The sequence below is a fragment of the Aythya ferina genome (assembly GCF_964211825.1).
Source record: "Aythya ferina genome assembly, chromosome: 5".
NCBI classification, from domain to species: domain Eukaryota; kingdom Metazoa; phylum Chordata; class Aves; order Anseriformes; family Anatidae; genus Aythya; species Aythya ferina.
Genome location: NC_140301.1, coordinates 15,846,932 through 15,867,353, shown reverse-complemented (window position 1 = coordinate 15,867,353; position 20,422 = coordinate 15,846,932). Strand labels below are relative to the sequence as shown.

The window sequence follows — 20,422 nt, the reverse complement described above, 5'->3', positions numbered from 1 at the left end:
CCTTTCAGTGAATACCATGTGCTGCCTGCAGGGGGACAACCAGAGGAAGCAGGAGGTTTCCAGAATCTTAATGGAGTTCTGACTTTCTGTATTTATCATAGATTGAACCAAAACCTTCAGCCTGTACATTTTTCTTTCGACCAGAGATCTGAAATTTTGCTGTTTGGACCTACCTGTTATTCAGGGTTTGATCAATTATACCTTGATTTTATTAGGCTGGGGATTTTAGCTATGTACTATATCATAAACACCTGAAAAGGGGGAGCTGGAAATTTATGAGAAGCACTAAGAGCCCCTTATCTACAGTGACAAAATTGCCACCACCATAATCTCTATTAAGTGCTACAAAATTACAGTGTAACAGCTCTGAAATTACATGTGACATCTGCATGAATACCAAATCGATTCATTACATTCAGCCCTATTACAAAAAACACTTACTGAATTTGTACTGATTACAACTCTTACAAATTAACAGTTACCCAAGCGAACTTACTTCTTAGTGTACATATATTATTTAAAGATCACAGTTTAGTCAAATGGAGGTAGCAGTGGAAATAATACCACTACTTAGCATGGCATATAATATCTGAGTAAAATACCCCAATATTTAAAACTCTTTTAAAGTGCTTGATTTTAGAAATGTCTCATTTTCTTTTCTCTTCCCTTTCCTTTCCTTTTTTTTTTTTTTTTTTTTTTTTTTTTGGTTAAGCATGCCATGCCATTCTTCCACCAAGTCTCTCAAAAATAGGGAAAAATCAAGGAAGAATATGATAAATGTTCATATTATGCAGAATTTGCCTTTTTCAAATCCCATTCCCCATTGTGCAAGCCAGAATTTTATAGAGATATAAATCACAAAGAAATAAGAAGCCAGTAATGAGATAGAAGTATATTTGAAATATGGATGCAAATCCTCACCACCTGCTGAGCAAAAATAGTCTGCAGAGACTGTCCTGAAAACTGAACTGCCATTAACATCTTGTAAGCACTAAATTTGCAGCAGAAGAATGTTGGAATTATGTGTCTGTGAAATGCCAAAGGCCTCTTTGATTTATCTCTAAGCAGAATGTTTCAGCTACATCTACATAAATATTTTAACAGGAATTTAATTTTCATTTTAGTCACACAATAAATCTTTTTATTGCACAACATCATCTTGTCCTAAATAAGTTACCTTTTGCATATGAGCATGAAGACAGTCGTGTTCATTCTTCCTTCTGGTTTGATGAATACTATTTGAATATACAGTGTATCAGTACACTTATTTACATAAAAATCTTGCCACAGGCTGTTTAATTTTGTCTAGAGCACCTATTCATTTGGACACAAATTATCGAACGACTATCACTTGACTTATATTTAACTTCAGCTCTGGACCTCTCAAGGGTACATCAGAATAGAGCACCAGTAAAAAATAACGAATCAAAACCTCTCTGAAAGTTATTAGTAGGTATACTTGCTGCCCTGCACACACTGGCAAAGGAAAAATATCATAGACTTACTTATTTCCTTTTTGGTGCATTTTATAAACAATATTTGGAACTCTGGCAGCTCCTGTCTGACTGAATCTTACTTACTATGCATTTTGGATGTCATTGCTTTTACAGTTTGATTGTGTAGTGTCAGACGTGGCAGAAATATTTATCCGGTAACTTATAATGTCTCCAGAGGGCAATAAAATGGGCATGAATTACCTTTTCTGCTTTGCAGGATCCTGAAAATAAGCTCCTAATAGAAGAAAGTTTGTTGTGAGCAGGGCAGGCTAGTGCGGAGCTACCTGCCGTTCTCTGCCTGTTTGGCAACCTAGAACACAAGTTGCAGAAGCAGGATGAACGGGTGCATCTCTATGTGGCCTGTATGCTCTTCTGTTTTCAAGCTCTTTACCTGCTTTCTTGCTGTAAAAAATTGTGATGGAGCTACTGTTAAGCCATCTCTTCAGGCATGTGGGTTCATTTTGCACAAATTGTACTGCCCTGCCTGCAAATTGATTATCATATCTGATTTATTTAAGATCAAATTCACAGCACAGAACATTTGTTCTAGCACTCAGAGGGGAACAGGCACAAGTGTAAATAACAACTGGCAGTTGGAATTAGGCTATTAAGAAAGAGATTTTCAAAGGCTTAAACAGAAGCTAATATCAAGCAGCTCTAATCAAGTCTTTCACTGTGAGCTAGATACCTGTCACTCATTTTTGCCTCTAAAGATCTTCACATAAAACTGTCCTGCTGTATAAATGTTCAAAATCAGAGGTAAGCATAAGTATACGTGCTTACAAACCTGTTGGCTTATTTTCTGGAAATCTGACTCCAAACTGTTCTCTACAGAAGTTTTAGGCTACAAGCCAAATTGGTGTAAATAAGTTTGGACACATTATTTTAGCCTTCCCCAAGGCAGCAGACTGCTCTGTAGCGAAGTAAGAGGACAACCAATGTCAAGGTTGTCTAACCAGTCTTATTTAGCATAGCTAAGTAAATTATAAAAAATTAAGAAAAGAGCAATTGGATACTATGCTAAAAACTTGGGCAGCTTTAAACCTCAGATGACCACGCTAGCCACAACGTACAAATATATAGTGCATAAGCAGATAGATGGCAGTGGAAAGACAGGTAGAAAGACAGCCTGTTGAAAGATAGGCTCCAATATAGCACAGGACACAGCAATGCAATCTTCTTTCCATGCCTTCTTTGAAAGATAATTTGTAGTTGTCTTTGTAATTATTTCATCACTGACTTCTCTGCTATGCCTGTTGAGCCTAGGATATCTTCTCCTTTCTAATTAACCAATTATAGCATTCTTCTTGTCTTTTCCATTTCCCTGATTGTCATATAAGCTGACCAGCAAGGAGTTTAAAGAGAGATCAAAACAGCAGACTACAGAAAACAACACACCTCTCCTTGGGCTGTATTTTAAAGGAGGGTTGTGGCACAGTCCAGGGGCTGAATTTCCATTAGGCTACCACCACCACCAGAAAAGCTACCCTTTTTCTTCTAAAGTGCATAATGGAGAAACTCAGCAAGTACACTGTTGCACTTAACACAACTTAGCAAGAAGTTATTTGACCTGCTTAGGAGCAGTGACATGCTCTGCCAGTCTTTGTGCTTAATTAATAGAGTCAGTGACTACCTGGTTGAATGGGATCTTTGGAGGTCATCTGCTCTGACCTCCAGTTTGAAGCAGGGCTATTAACCATAAGCAAACTGGAAGAGCTCTTTCTTTTCCTAGTTGCATCTCTGGTCTGCCACAGGGCTACACAATTATTCTGTATGGGAGTTGTCTGTCTTCCCTAGTCATCATGCATGATTCATTTTTAGAGGCAGGCAACCAGCTTACCAAAACTTTCTATATTACAGATAGACAATGCTTAGCCCTATTTTTCCCCTCAAGTTTCTCTATCTACCCTGAATTTATGGCCAAACCTTAAACCATAGAAACTTTTCACCACCAGGCTGACAATACACATTCTGAGGGATTGTGCAAACGTTACACCTTTTCCCCTTGAATCCATTTACAGTTTTTTAGTGTAGATATTCCTATCATTGTAGCGTACTAGAAAAGTTCAGGCCTTATGCTCCCTGTTCATTTGCTATGGAAGTACAGTAGACTCTGTGGGAACGCCTGTGAGAGTACAGGCTGACTCCAGGTCCAACAAAGGACTCTCATTCTCTCTGTTCCCCTTTGGACACTTGTATGCAACTGCTCATTTCCACTGTGTAAAATCCACTCCCAGACACCTAATATGTAATGACTCTTCCGTATGGCTAAGGTAGAGCAAAAATTCTGAGCAGATTCGTCATGGAGAAGGTAGGGAATTAAATCCACATTTCCTCAAGCCCAAGGGAGAAGTACGGTGGAATAAAAGTGTTCACTTAGCCGTAAACTTAATTGGGTGACAGCAGATTGTCAATACTCAGGAGCCAAGTAGCTAAAATTCCCACAACAGAGGGCAATACCTCTCAGAAATCAACACACTGTTTTAGTGTTACACAAAATTTCACCTGTTCCAAAACTCTTCCATTTTGTTCACAGCTTTGTTAAGAGATCTACCTGAACCAGATGACACAGTTAATTCACAGATCAGTCTGGTTTATTTGCTGGATGTCAGCTAAGCCTTCTGTATTATCATAAATAGCCTATTTCTGAGAAGCAGCATGTAGGGGGGATTTTTTTCCTGTGGGATTGTGAAGAAATCCAATTAATACATACAGTGAAGATCATTTAAAAAAAAATTTAATATAAAAAAAAAGATTATGCATTCTAACTTATCATTCTAACTTATCAGAAGACATGATGATGATGATGATTATTTAGTGGAAACTTGAACCAGTTTCATTTGCAGTATAGATAATGTACTCAGTTTCAAGCTTGCTTGGTCATCATAGCTAAAGCAGACTATCAACTTAATCTCACTGCTATCTCTTCATGGTTTCTTTTTGTTGTTATTGTGTAGCTTTGTCTTCAGCTTAAAACTCGAAGGTCACTTTCTTTGTATACTATACTTCACCATTTACTACTGCTGTGTTTTAGATGATGTATGATCTCACAGAGTAAAGTGAGTTAGAGTCTTCATAGCACTATTCCCATGCTTGTCCTTTGATTGATCCCATAAGACTGAATTCATAAATCTGATCCAAAACAACTCATTAACTCATCTATTTTCAAAGCTATGTCATTTTCTCAAATGAAAAAAAAATCATAAAAACAATAATTCAATGCTGTTCATAACTTTTGAGCAAGTGTTTAGGTAAATATTTTACTACATATGGGATTATTTAGGCTGATAACCAATGTGATTCGATTAGCATAATCTTAGGTGGAAAGGACATATACTCTCCAAGTTCGGCTTACCCGAAGCTTTCTTCTCTTCAGAAATCAATAACTTTTTAATCAGAAAACCCAGATTCAAACCCAAAACATGAACTCTATATGGCAGATTCAGTGAAATTAGTAGACAGCCAATGACACTTTAGACCAACAGAAAGTATATTCCATTGAACTTGCACAGCTCAAGTAAAACAATATATCTCTCACACACACACACTTTTTTCATTGTATTACGAAGTTTTGAATTTGAAGTGATACATTTCCTGGCAAGAATTGCAAGACACTCCACTAAATATGTTCCACTAATACATTCCACTAAAATATCAATTAGACTTTTGGAATCCTTTCTGGGACAGATAGGGGTTCCAAATATGTACAAATATAGAGCATGAGTATGAGAAGGCAGTTTGTATCCCCACAGAGAGTGGACTGGAATGTAACACCAGCATGACCAGCTTCATTGGGAAGATGGACCTAGTGACAATACAGCTTTCTCTTATCAACAGAAATGGTAGAGCAAATAATGGATATGTTTAAAGATTAACATAACAGCTAAATGTCAGAAGTACTGGGAAAGTTGGACAAAAAATATGTTTTGTTACGGAAAGAAATACTTGGGTAGTGCCCATTTTATTTTTTATTATTGTATTTTATTATTTATTTATTTATTTTATTTTATTTTTTTTTTTTTTATTTTGTGCTCTGGACATTGTAATAGGAAAACCCTTTTGCCTAAGAAACATGATGGAGATTCCAGGGTAGAATTCAAGGCACTCACTGGCATAATGACTGTATGCCTCCCACAAAGTGCTTTGAATTATGCTTGTTTCCAGAGGGAACAATTATTGCTTGTTTTCCATTCTGGTTTCAAGATGTGGGAAGAGAAGGACAGAAAAATGACTTACTGCTATTTCTGTTGCAAACCACATGGCTAGTATCCTGTTTAGAGACCTTTTACAATTCAGTTTCCACAATAAGACTGTGGGACCCTTGGAGTAACAAAAGTGTCAAAATGTAATGTTGTTTCCTTCAAGAACTGAATAATAAGGTTTATAGATTTCCTGTGCAACTCTCCAATAGAAACAAACTAATAGTGTGAAAGGCAAGAGGGATAGTGAAAGGAATCCCTGGGATATATTTCATATGCTAGAGCTATTATTGAAATATAGGTGCCCATCTAGCTCAGGATCTCTGCTCACCAGAACAATTGTACAAATTGTCTCTGACTAATGACCATAAAAAGCCTGAATCTCTGTATTCCCTCGGCAATTTAAAATCTGAGCTTAATATATTGCAGTTTCATTTCTGAACTAATGCAATTGTATAAAAGACATTTTGTTTAAAAGAAGACTTTTCTGTAGAGAGTGAAGTACAGGAGGTATGGCTCAGAATGTTACCAACCACAGAAACTGTTAGAAGAATAATGTAGGGAAGAATATTGAAACCTACTTGTTTATCACCACAGCAATTAGCATAATTAATTGTTATTATTATCCATTTGGGCCATATAATCTGATAAGACATGAAATTGTGCTGTGTTTTCTCAGGTGACTTACACTTTGACCTTTAGTTAGAAAAACAATCACAAAAAGCCCAGTAGTCCTAAATAGAGCCCACTGGAGTTCAGATACCTCTGTGCTTGCTGGTTTGGAGGTTTCTGTGTCAAGAAGTTTTTGGTTTTCTCATGGTCAAATTTGCACCTTTTCTAAGCTTGTAACACAGACAGTCTCTTTGCCCCTGCACGGGCAGCACAGCAAACCTTTCAGCACATAGGGTTCTGATCCTTCAGGTTGTGGGTAGTAACCTTATCAGTTATGCATATGTTTATTACATTAAAGAGTCTGTGTGCTTCTTCTGCAGATTTCACAAGAGAAAGGCGTCTACTGCTGGCTTCAGATCCCACACTGACCTAGCAGCTGAAATCTCCTCTGAAGAAAATGTGTCACTGCATATTTACACTCAGCTACAGCCCAGAAACCCTGATCAGGCTCTGCACTGCAGATATTTAAAAAGAAGATCTCACCCCTACCTCAGATGTTTTTGAACCTGAGGTTTCAAGGGATATGTAAAGGAAAGGAGAAAATCAAAACAGAGGTGCTTTTCATGTGCAAATAAACTCATATAAAAACCTATTTCTTGGAAATGTTCTTAATTGGTTGACTTCATCTAGGCATCACTACCTTGAGAAGTTAAACTACTGCAGTGAGTAGCTAAGGATTAATTTCCAAAAGCTTCAAGGTTCAGTATTATTTAGAAAAACTCCAAACAAATGTAGAGACCCTAAGAAGACCACTATAAAGGTCCCGAGAGTTTTCTTTACATGCAGTGTGAACTGAACACCTGCTGAAGACAACTTGCAGCACAGAAACTCCCTCTCTCCCCTAAAGCAAAGCACAAAAACTTCTGCAACAACGAAACTCTGAAAAATGCAGTGAAACCAGAACACATTTTCTATTATGTGTATTATACGTCATGTAATTTACTAGTATTTCCATTGTATGGTAATACATCTGTTACCATAAAACACTTTGAATTAGTTCAAGGAAACCACCCAAATCCTCAATTAATTCATAATCAGCACTGACTGTGAAATACAGAGTAGTGTAAGACTATATTATTTCTTCTATCCTTTGCTCCCTTACAATTCTTCACAGAACCTGCTTAAAAAGCAATGTCAAAATGTCAATGTGCTTTCTAAGGAGAGTATGGCTATCTATATCCTGCAGATAAATCAGGGCTCTCCTTCTCAGGTCACTCTCTGTAAGCTGCTGGATTTAACATCAAGAAAGAAGTCCTAGCAGCAATATAATCATATGAATTATATTAAACTGGACCGGCTGAAGGACCAGCTGAAGCTCTGTATAATGAATGGATATTGCTGAACTTCACTATTCACATAAGAGAAATGTACAGTGAACTAATTACAATTTCTATTCTGTGTACTGTCATTCATTTCTCAGCTTCCCCAAGTAACATTCGCTCTGTGACTGGGCAGCAGCAGACTGTCCCCAAAGGTCACATGTAGAGCCATTATAAAGAATCTGATGAGCATTGTTTCTGGGCTCTAATTGGAAACTACATCATTTTGACTTGTCACGGCCTGTGTGTGTGTTCCTATCAGTTGTTCCACTCATGTCTGTTAAAACTCTTGCGGCCTTAAAGACCTTACAGTGCTGAAGGTGCTTGCTGAATCAGGATCTTTCACATTGGATGGTCATTCACTGGTTGCTAACTAACGAGGAAAAAACACCAAATAAATCCAATGGATGAGAACTTACGCTATCATTTATCCAACAACGCCAAAGCTCTTTAGAAACTAACTTTAATTAGTGTCCCATGGCGAAGACAAACATAATTATCCTCATTTTACCAAGTGAGAAAATAAGATTAAAGGTCTTCTCCAATGTCATAGTGAATCAATGAAAGGAGCTTCCAGGACCCCACTGTTCATTAAGGCTGTAAACAGAGCCAGGCTTCATCAGAATGCAGCAGTAGCTTAATCCGTAAGGAACTGCCCAATACTTTTGCTTTTGAGCATCAGTAGAACATAACCTTCTACCTAATAAGAGTATTTGATGAAACATTATGCAGAAAACTAGGAATCTAGTCTCCCTGGACGATAAAACTTGAGTATGACATTATTCAGCCATCTCACTAATGCAGGCTCCTCCTGCAGATGAGACACTGCAATATATAGGGTGCTACTAGCAATGCTGTGCACAAGCACCTCATGTTCTAGGACAGACTTTATGAAAGATTTATGAAACATTGCTGCCTCTCTGCAGTAATATTTCCCCTTGGTCTTTCCACTCTAGCCAAACACTTAACTTGGATCCCAATTAATCTCATTTGAAAAACTTATATGATGGTTTTGTTCCCCTTCTTTTCCAGTGTATCTTATAGCCAAGAAATTTTTGGTCTTTGATCCCAAATGTACTTGCTTAAGAGAAGGGCTTTTTTTGTGTATGTCTCTTAGGAACACCCAGCTGCCAAGGAAGTTACTTCTGAAGAAGTGGTGAGACAGCAGCTCCTTCCAAAGCTTTTAAAATAACTCTGTAAGTCTAAGTTCATAGAAGATGGTCTGATCTCTGCTGTTGGTAAAGAGCAATGAGGAAAAAGGAATAAAAGAGGAAAAAGAGTAACTCTGCAATACGACAAACTCAGGGAATGTATCAAAGAGACATACATGCAGATGGTTCACCAGTGATTTGAAAAAAACTTCAAATGCTTCTACCTCAGGATATGTCATTATCTGGTAGATATCGAACAGAACTGAAGTTTGTATTAAATCAGTCAGCTTCAGTACATGCCTAGTATATAGTAAATCTTTATATAACGTTCAGCAGAGCCATTATATCACAGTTTCACAGCCTTCCTCCTAGCTGTTCAGCATTCTTTTTCTCTGTGTCAGATCCCTAACACCGCTTCCTCCCTGTTTCATCAGAGAATGGTGTTTAGTCTTTTCTGCAGTGGACTACTTTTTCCTAATCTGTGAATTTCTCAGCGTGGCTGATGCACCGGACCATTCTCACACGCCAGCCTCCCCCCTTCACACCACGGTCCAGCTACCCACTCACTCAAACAAGATTTAATTTCTTCCAGCGGATATTAACTCTAAATCCCAACCGTGCGCTTATCCACCTTCCCTTTTATTTCAGCCCAGCTCTTGCATGTGCTGTGGCTCTAATTATCTGGCCGGCCAGGGTCAGGGCTGCGTGCCTCCCACATCAATGGGAGAAGCCAGTGCGACATGCTGAACCCCTGCACTGCTGCTGTGCCTCACCAGAGGCTCAAAAGCTGAGGGACAGGGCTAAGATGTGTCACACCCAACTCTTTCTCATGGCTGATTGAGTTTGAGTTTTTATTTACTGAGCCTCCTTAATGGGCTCCGCTGCAGATAAGACGAGATGCAGCTGGAGCTGGGAGTTGCCAGGCAACCACTGCCTGCACCGATGGCACCAGCTCTGGCACTGGCACCGGCACCAGCAGTGCTGGACCAGGTCCCATGGCAGGCCTTGGGCATCCCACTGCTCTCCCATGGCAGCATTGTGAAGGCAAAGGGGGTGAAGCGGGGCGGTGGGAGGTCGATGCTCTCGTTTTCTGTTCACCATGAGGTGGTGGGGCTGTGGCAAGCAGTGGCACCCGAAGTGCTGACAAAGCAGCTTTCACAGGATGAACGATTTTGGCATTTTGACCTGTCTTGTGCTCAGGGAGTTGTCCTGTGTCTGTTCTCTTCAGAAAAGCTGAGGAGAAGTTAAGGCTACAGTAAGGTGATGTGCATTCCTCTGTAGGAAGAGCTATCCTTGCTCTTCAGTTAGACTTCCTTTATTGGGCCCGATGTTGGCCTAACAGTGGTGAAATTATTTCAGTATTTCTTTGAGGACAGATATAAGGCCTGATGTTGGGGGCAGAACAGTGTGTATGTATCAGTATATTTTTAATACAGGATTTTGGCTTAGGTAAAATCACAGATGTCACCCAAGGCAAAGGGCTGGGATGCTCCTGCAGACCTTCAGGCTTCTGAACTTGGTCCATGCCCAGTTCCCCAGCTGTGCAACTGAGCCTGTGTTTGGGCTCCTCTGCATGCGGAAGGGTGGTGAGGAACACATAGATATATGTATATCTATGCTATGTAGCAAATAAATATTAGATGGTGGCCAGATTTTCTGTTTCAGTGGGAGATTTTTGGAAAACACTTTATAGCCAACACTTAAAAACAGTAGCATCAGTGTGCTGTTTTTTCTGATGGATTCAACAAGTAAATTTTCTGAGAGAAAATCTCTTAAAAGATTTTTGTCAAGAGACAAGACTGAGGTCTGGGGACAGTTATCACAACTCTCCCACATGGTACTCCTGGGTTCCTCGTTTCCTTGTGGACCAGCTATTCTTAATGGGGTCTCACTTTTCTCCTAGGTCAAGTCTGTTCTGCTTTGTGTGAATGATCATTTCCAGGCACTGAACCAGGTGTGCATGACTTGTGTCCCAGATGATGTCTGAGCAGCTGGGCTCAAGCACCAAGGCCAGCACTCCTGCCTCTCCCTGCACCTCCAGCAGCTGAAGAGATGATTGGGACTATGTCTTCCAGCTCCCTTTGGCAGCAGCATGAGATAGGGACACATCCCTGGAGCACAGGCCTGGAGCACACACTCTGGGGCCATGCTGTATCACCAGCTGACTGCGGAAGAGCTGGTGCCCCTGGACTGCTGTTTGGGGAATACATACATACATTGCTGGACATGTAGAATGAGGTTTGCGTATGGGAGGAGAGGACAGCTTGCTGCCCTTTGTGTGGGATTTTGCTGGCTGTTAGGGTGTGCTGCTGTGTAATGTAATTGTCTTGTTCACCTGGAGCTCCCTTTCAGTCATGAACCTGAATAAATACTACCACTTAAATACGACAAGATTTACCAATTACTTCCTGAATTTTCAATATTCATTTTGGTGTTAACATTCACCAAAGAAAAGAAATGATGTTTATGGAACTATATATTTAAAATCTCATTCATCATCTTTTTTTTTTTCTTCTTTTTTTCTTTTTCTCTCAGATCAGTGCTCATTAAGTTCTTTATAGATTTAGACCACTGGGTATGCTTTGTTCAGCTGTACAATTTATATCATGTAGAGACAGGGCTTTCCTTCAGGTATTCAACAAAGCAATTAAGAAGCCGCTGAATACAAGCAACAGCCTTACATGATAGATGTTCGCATTTGTATTTCCTCTCATTCTGTTGCCATTCTGAATCCTGCATGTTCATTTTCCTTTACACTTTTATGACAGGGATTTGTTTTGTAGCATTGGCTTCCATGCAAAAATCAGCTAGGTGTAGCAGGGAGCAGGGGAAGAGCAGGATATCTGTAGTATCACTGGATGTACTGGGAGGCAGAGCATCAGGGAGACCCAAGGCAACAAGAAGCCACTCTAATCACTACAATTCACCTTTAGGTCCATGAAGATATCCTCAAATATTATATTCTGGTTTCTCCTCTACACAGCTACTTTTTTCATGATGACTTAGGGAGTGGAAGCAATTGCTACAGGAGACTAAATGTAATATGCTGGCTGCTGCAGAAAAAAACATACTCAGTCTCAGTTCACTAAGAGAAAAGGCCATTTTCTATCCCTCCTTTCTGTTTTTTGGGATCATGCAAAACCCATAGGAGGGATTATTTGTCCTCTACCTTTGGAGGACAGACTGATCTATGGAGAGTATCAAGTCTGACAAATAAGTCACACTATCAATCCATTTGGCACAAAATAAATCAATTGCCAAATAGGAGGAACTGACCATGGGCTATGTGGAGGTCATTAGGTTGTCAGCTATTGCCTCTTTTGGATGCAAGCACTTATCATGATCTGGTTCTGGTCAGTCTTGGAGCATTAGAGAAGCTTCAAAGCAGCATGAAGGAGTTAATATATATATATAGCTCCTGAAATACCACAGCTAGTGACAGCAAATGAAAAGGCTGTCTGTGGTATGGCTGACCTGGGGCCATGCCAGCTGGCTGAAACAATAGGAAGAAAATAGGTCACTTCCACTTAGTGTTTCCTTTACTTCTTATCCCCTAGCAGATTGTACTGCACTAATGCAGGCCCCAAAGGAAGTTCACATCGCAACCATAATGGATGGTTAATAATGGATGTAGACCTCTAAAAGGTGAAGAATAAGCATTTAGTAATTCAGATCGGTTTTGAGAAAACTGTGTATGTTGAAAATCTGTCAGGAAAACCCATTTCCATGACTGTTTTCAGTGCATCTTGGTTTGGGATTGGCTTCGAAACACTGAGAGAAATCTCATTATATTTTTATGTGCCAATTTTTCTTGAGAAAATGGTTTGAAATTGTTACTTTCCTAGCAGAACTAAGGATTTTCAAACTATATTGTTTTGTTTTCATAGAGCTAGCCTATAATCTCCAAAATCTAGGAACTCCCATATTGGTCACATCCAACATCTGTTTACTTTAATCATATCTCTAAAAAAAAAGAAATATTTTTAAAAATAAATGAAAAAGAAAGAAAGAAAGAAAGAAAGAAAGAAAGAAAGAAAGAAAGAAAGAAAGAAAGAAAGAAAGAAAGAAGGAAAGAAAGAAAGAAAGAAAGAAAGAAAGAAAGAAAGAAAAAGAAAGAAAGAAAGAAAGAAAGAAAGAAAGAAAGAAAGAAAGAAAGAAAGAAAGAAAGAAAGAAAGAAAGAAAGAAAGAAAAAAGAAAAGAAAGGAAAATAAAACACCATCTCATAATAACCACATCAAGCATTTCATCTCTCTTGTAAGGGGAATGTCTACAGTCAGCATCTAAAGAGTTCATTGCTTTTCTCATAAGAAGCATAATCTCCTGGTTTGGTGATAGTTAATAGTGTAGAAACAGTGGTTTACCTTCAATTATTTAGATTATTATGCTTTTAGAACTCATTAGACACCCGGACCTTTTTTTCACATAATTTTAGTCAATGTAGTATTCCACCTCTTTTAATATATTGTGCTTTTGTAAGCAAAGAAAAGATTTTGGAAGGAATAACCTAAAAGAATCACTTGGATAATTTTAGAGTATAAAGATCAAAACAGGAAGGGCAATAAAAAAGAGAAAGATTCAAGACGACTGTGTTACAAAATGGTTTTTGGACAAGCTAAGCAACTGAAGTGAAGAGCAGTTTCCCGGAGAATGAGATAGAAACTTCATTCATCAAGAAACTTAAAGTTATAAAAAAGCAAGTATTATGTAAAAAAAAAAAAAAAAAAAAAAAATCTGTACTAAAAAGGGAAAGCAAATAAACCAAAATTTTTCTGCATCACTATTTTTATTCCTAACTTCTTAACTATGTTTTTTTTTTTTTTTTTTTTTTTTTTCTATGTTTTGTTTTAGAGACTAATTTAGAGACTAATTGTTTGTCTCTCTAACATCCTGTCTTTTTTAGATCCCACTAGAAATCTACTCCTATAAGCAATGCTATTCTGTGTAGCAGTTTTGGAAACACACATACACAAAAAGTTGCTAAATGCCAGAACAAAGAATATGAAGCACCTATTTCTCCAAAGCTCTTCAGAATTGCTTATGTCTTTACCAACATTCTTTCTTTCTTTCTTTCTTTCTTTCTTGAAGAGCAAAGTACTTGCAATTTGAAATTAGACTTAATAACTAAATTTCTTACTACTCTTGGAAAATATTAGTTACAGAGCCTTGCTGCTACCTGTTCACCCTAAAAAAAATAATATTAGTTCACTTAGTTATCTCTTTTTGCAAATGAAAGGTGAAGCCCTTTTGTTCTTGTTGTTTTCTGTATAAAAAAAAAAAAAAAAAGAGAGAGAGAGAGAGAGAGAAAACTAAAAGACCAAATGTGAATCCAATTTAACATATTCTCCATGACCTCTGCAGGTCAGGAAACTGATTCAAAAGAATAAATCACTAACAGTGGTTATTGCAGTATCTCCATAGAAGTGGCATAAGTTATGAACCAGAAACAGTGCCTCTGTACCTCTTGCAGGGGACACACTGTGTCTGCAGAATGTGGCAGCAGCTTCAGTCAGACAGTGAACTGCAACGGGTGCCACTGGATAAAAGGCATTTCAGAGAGCGCAACAGGACTTTGGTAGTCCTTTAACTTCACTTTGGTAGTTCAGCCCACACAAGACAAGACTAAGGACAGTTGGTGAGTGAGTTCATTGATACAGGAACATACGGAAGGCTGTCTGCCACAATCTTATTAGTGTGAGGATTTTGCTGTCCTTTGGACAGCTCTGGATGGACTTCCAAAAGTGAAGACGGTACAGCTGTTAAGCCTCACCTTTCACCTTGGCTAGGGAACTTTCTGAAAGAGCAGATGGTCCTGAGTTTCAAACCATGAATCACTGTCGCAAAGTCTATGCTATGCAGGGCTGATAAAGCTCAGTAGGTAACATTTTCATTACTATCCGTGTCACTCTGATCAAGCACTCTTGCTGCTGAGATGATCTTTATTACTACAGCACTAAAGCACAAGAAACAAATAGCAGGAGTCAGAAAGTCACACAGATTCAATGCCTTTAAGTGATGGAGGAAGAGTAGGAGCATAGATCCCTTGTATTCATTCAACTGTATTAACATAACGTGACAGCCCATTTGCTCTGTATTCAGAGGCAGTATATTGATGCTATGTGAAATGCAATTGCTCCTGATGCATTTTATAGATAACTTCCTTATTTTTGATATCCTTTCTCTATTGGAGGACACACCCAAACATGAAATCTGGATATGAGGCTGGTTTTTCAAGGTTTCCAGGTCTATAAAATGTAGTTGAAGTTTTTTGGGAAAAAAAAAAAAAAGAAGTGAATACAAGATGAATGAAAAAGAGTGGGGGAAATGAGAACTTGATGAAATCTGTGATTGCCTTCAGAGACAGAGAGCAGAAAAATGGTGTTGAAAAGTTCAGGGAAAATACAATTTTTGAGAAGGGGTGTGTGCAGATAGGAAGCAGAATAGAATTACCTGTTTATTAAAAACTTGTGGGTATTGAAGTAGATGGATGTGAACATTAGGAACCTACGTACTTGAATGATCTGAAAAGTCTAGAAGGATTTAAACATTTCCTATTAATAACAATTGTAACTCTCAAAAAGACATTTCAAGTCCAGCAATCCTTTTGTTGATAGGTATGAACCATGGCTCTATTATTATGTGACAGAGCAAAGGTCTTTGAAAGCTGAGGAATTCGCTTCCCTGCCTTGTCATTCCTTCCCTTCCTTTTCTTCCCTGCTATTGTCCTATACCCTTTTGGAATAATTAAAACTGATTAAATTACCTCTTTACTGACTCTGACAATCATGTATTTCCTCTGCTGACAAGGAGACCTGCTTTGGCTGTATGGTGAGTCCTAGGGGCCCTGCTGCTGGGAACAACATCTTCCTGGGCTGGGAACATGTTCCTGCTCTCTGTCATCCTCTCCACCTTGGAGTTTGGTCTAAGCACCCTGAGCTGGGCAGGGTTGTGACTACCCCCTCTGTGTCTTTATCATAGGTTATGTCTCTAGAATTTAGTATTATCATTGGTTTTCCTCTATATTTTTAGTGAAAGCAATTTTTTTATGTCACAAAAAAAGGTCCAGCTCAGGCCAGTGGTTAGTATTTTGTCTTCTCCTGTCCCAGCATCTAACTGCTGCCAAGGTCCCTTTTACTGATGAACTTCCCTGAAGAATTCAGAGGCAAAAATGACTTGGTTCAAGGGACAGCATAAGTTAAGGGATGAAGTGAAACAATCCTCAGGCTGTTGCAAGATATAAGAATCCAAACTTGTATTTAATTTCACTAAAGAAATACAACCCACAAAGGTATTGAAAAGAGATGGATGCTATAGTATGAACCAAATCAGAAAATGTGAAGTTGCAAGCTAGTAAAATTAAGGCAAAGTTTCTGAAAAAGCTGTCTTCAGGCTCTGCATCCAATCAAGTCTGTTAATGCAGCACTACAGCCACACGCTTGCATGTTAGGTACTGTTTGACACAGGGCACAGCACAAGAAAATTGCACCTTCAGACAGTACAGAACAGCTGGCTAAAATCAAATTCCCTAGCATGGGACTATTACAGCTACTTCAGAATAGGTTGTGTGGGAAAATGTGTGCCAGTTCAGGTGGAGAACATTAAGCAGGTGCTGGAAAGATGGACTCTGTGATATGACGAAAAATGCAATATTATATATGCATGATCCTTTGCCTTCCCTATAAAAGTGTATATATCAAGTTACTTGGTACATTATATATTTAGTTGAAATGTGTTCTATTCATGTGAAAGTACCCAAAAGGCTAGGCACCAGATACATTGCTTTGCAACTAGGCTTTAAAAATAAAATCATAAAATAAGTCTACTATTATTACATTACAATTGTAAATTGAAAACATTTTTCTCTTCCAGTTTGCTGAAGAGAATAGTAAAACCATGGATCTTTTCATGTCCAGTTAGATTATTGTTTCAAATTAATAAAACAGCCTTCATATAAAAATATTTTTTCTTTTATAATGTGTATTTTCTTCTTAAAAATAAAATGTGATTTGTCTCAATTAAATATCTTTCCTTTCCAGCCTATACATTTAATAATGGCAGTTTGTGAAATGTGTATACATGGGTATCTGCACACACAGGCTTTCACTTCCAACGTTTTTTTCCAGGAGGTACAAAAGCTTTGGCCTCACAACATATCTGAAACCACATTACAAATGCATGAAACAAGGCACTGAAAATCAAAGCGTTGAATTTTCAAAGTTTCTTTTGATAATCTAAGTGGAAACAATTCATCTAATTGCTGCTTCTTGTGTTTTAAATTCTGTTAATTGTTTTCTACCACATCTTCTCTCTAGTGTGACATAGATTACTTTTAACATCAAGCAGTAGCAGAAGATGAAAGAAAGAAAGGACAAACGAACACACTGTCACCTTTGCAAATTACTACATTTGCAAGCAGAGCCACAGTGTATGAAGCAACATGACCAGATTTCTTTTGTACACACTGTCCATTTCCAGCTGCATAATGCACTTTTCAATGGGTTAAAATAACCCCTGTGCAGAAGGCCAGCCCTCAACCAATGTTCCATTTAAATACCTCTTAAGCTGTGCCCACCTCTGCCCTTTCCTACAGCCTGCTGTGTAAGAGTTAGTCTAGCTCAAGAGGGAATAGCAAGCCTCATTATTCAGAGAAAGAAACAGAAAGGAAAAAACAAAACTGGATGCAAAATGGACTGAAATCTGACTAAGCAATTTGAAAAGTGATTTTATTTTTTTTTTTAAATATTTCTTGTTTTTTTTTTTTTTTTTTTTCTTTTTAGTAAAAGAAAAGATTGATTTGGAGTGGCACTGAATTTCTTCTGCTTTTACCATGTGAAAAATCAACAGAAGATTTTTTCTGGCAGTGACAGTTCAGTCCAAAGATTTTGATATTTCTGTAACATCTTCTTAATAAAACATAAATGAAAACAAGACAAGGACAGATAACTGCATGCAGTAGTACCTTTAAATAATTTTGACATGTTTTGATGCTTTTTTTTTCCTGGTGATAATTCAAGAGATCATTACTTAAATATATGAGGTGTGCTGCCCATCTAAGGAAAAGGTTAGTGCCATCAAAGGCCATGTAAATCTTCTTTTATGAAAAGGAACGCAAATGAAATGATCACCTAAGTCAAGGCTTTATAAAATATTGACTAGGATTATGTTTGCTTTGGGAGTAATTTTATTTTAATCCCTCATTTGAGATTCTATTCCTGTTTACATTAGACAATCAATCAAGAGATGTCACTGAATGGCAGGAGGAAATAAGGTCAAAAATGCAATATGCTTACCTTAGGAATTATTGAATATCTCTTTTATAGACTTGCAAATAGTGGCATGGATCTTTATCTTCAAGTGGTGTGCCTCACAGATCCAGCTGGGTGGGAAATGGAGAATACGTTTCTCCCAATGGATGACAAAATTGATTCCACACTGCTTGTTACCAGTATCTGATATAATTGCTACTACTTTCTTTCACACTAGACTGGAATTTTAATTTCTTAGGACATCTTTTTATTTATTTATTTATTTATTTTTACTGTATCTTAAGGGATCTCAACAACTCAAATTCACTGCAAATCCATGCTTTTATTTTGATGTCCTTTTGCAAGTAAAGTCTCCTGAGAGGCCTAACTCGTTCTTACTTAGGACCTGAGCCTACGTTAAAGAGCTAGCTTTTAGGGCTGTTTGTTGCATGTCTAACGCATTACAGAATGCATAATGTTTCATGATGGCATTTTAATTGGCAATACAATATAAAGCGTGCTGCTCTGGAGCTGTGAAACAAAGCAACTATTTTTATCCTTTAGCTTTTCAGTCTGTTTTACAGCGAAGAAGGGTTAACCAAAACCCAAATGGATGTATTATTCAAACAAAAGCAAGTTCAGAAGCGATTTCTGAGATCTGGATTTGTGGTGGTGGGTTCTGGTGGTTTCATAATTCCTATAAATTTCTGGTCCGTCTATGCAAACATGCAATAGATAAATGTGATGCCACTGCCATTAATGTATTTTGGGACCAAAGGCACAGAATATTATACAGTACTTGAGTGTAGTTCTAATTGCAGTACCACAATATGAAGTGAGAAGGAAATGTTTTGACTGGAGCCCAATCTTCAACTCCCAGTGTTAACATGAATGTCTAGATACAAACTTGAATATCTCACGTATAGAGCATAGAAATTTTCAACACTAAAAATTATTTAACTGTTGTACCCACAATTTCAATACTTTCTGTAGCAAATTCTCAAGTGAAGCTCCTAAGAAAAAAGGATTTCTGCAGGAAGGTTTTCATTAGTTTAGCAAAGCAGGTCTCACAGCCTAAACAAAGCCCAGCAGATAGCCAGCAACTAGGGGCTTTCAGTACTTAGTTCACAACAAAAACTTTGGATATGTGATTTTAGTGTGTTGTATCTCATCTTCGTATTCTGAAAAATAGTAGTTAATAATACTTAAAAGGCTGTTTTGAAAATTAATTGAAGTATGTTTAGCAGCGCTTTCAAAACCTTCACATACCATGTCACTGCCAAGTTCTATTATTATTATTGTCGCTTGAACAATAGCATCAGTCAGGGATTGGTCCAATCTAGGACTAAAAATATCCAGGGATAAAGACTTCCAGAAGCTTCAAAAGAAGCAGCCACCAAAGCTTATTCTGAAAGGAGTGAGTGCTGGGAGCATACTAGGAGAACTTACCAAAGAATCTGTGCCTTTTCCAGTTAATGGCTTCACATAGGTTACTCATTAGGCTTCCCTTTGAACAAAAACAAAGTGTTTTTTTTTTTTTTTCTTTTTTTTCTTTTCTTTTTTTTTTCTTTTTTTTTCCCCTGAAAATTCATTTTTGAAAATAAAGCTCATAGATTTTCTTCACAAAAGCACATAGAGTTCTTCTTAAATCTACCTACACTTTTTTTTTTTTCCCCACCTGCTATCATTCCAGGAATTTTCTTCACCTTTCTGTCTGACATGGTTTGATAATTATTGTCTACCATATAGCAATTTGTACATCAAATGTTCCTGTGTTAAAAAATGCTGGATACAAGTTTTAATGAGTGACCTAAATTTGACACAGCTATGTAGATGCATTATTATCAATAAAATTCTAAATAACACGACATTTTTTTTTTCTGACTCTAATGACACTGAGGAGGCAAATTACTAATATTTGCTAATAATGAGAAGATAAGGAAATAGTGCTATTAATGATGATGGCAAAAAGCACTACGTGGTGATGCTAGATTAATCCTGAAAGATGTGTTTGTTTCACACTTCACTGAAATACACATACTGCTTTTTGTTCCAAGGTTAGCTAGATTTCTGTTGGCTTGATCTCCTTTCTGCCATGTTCCAACTTAATAATATTCTTCCCCTTTATATGACTGGAAGTTGAATTATGTTTTACAAATGCAACGTATTTATTTATTATCCTTGCATACATGCATCTGAAAATAAACCAAAGAGACGTTTTAAATCAGCTAGACTGGTCCTGCAAATTTGCTGGTACAATGGAGACTTAGTTAAGGATGAGCTACATACAGGCCTGGCTTCTGTTATTGCACTTAAACACACACAAAGGTGCATACACACAT

General features: G+C 37.8%; 1 long non-coding RNA gene across 2 annotated transcripts in view; it reads right to left on the bottom strand.

The window, feature by feature from the left end:
• LOC311437314 overlaps positions 1-20,422 on the bottom strand; it is a 487,226-nt gene that overhangs the window by 186,223 nt on the left and 280,581 nt on the right. The window lies entirely within an intron of this gene.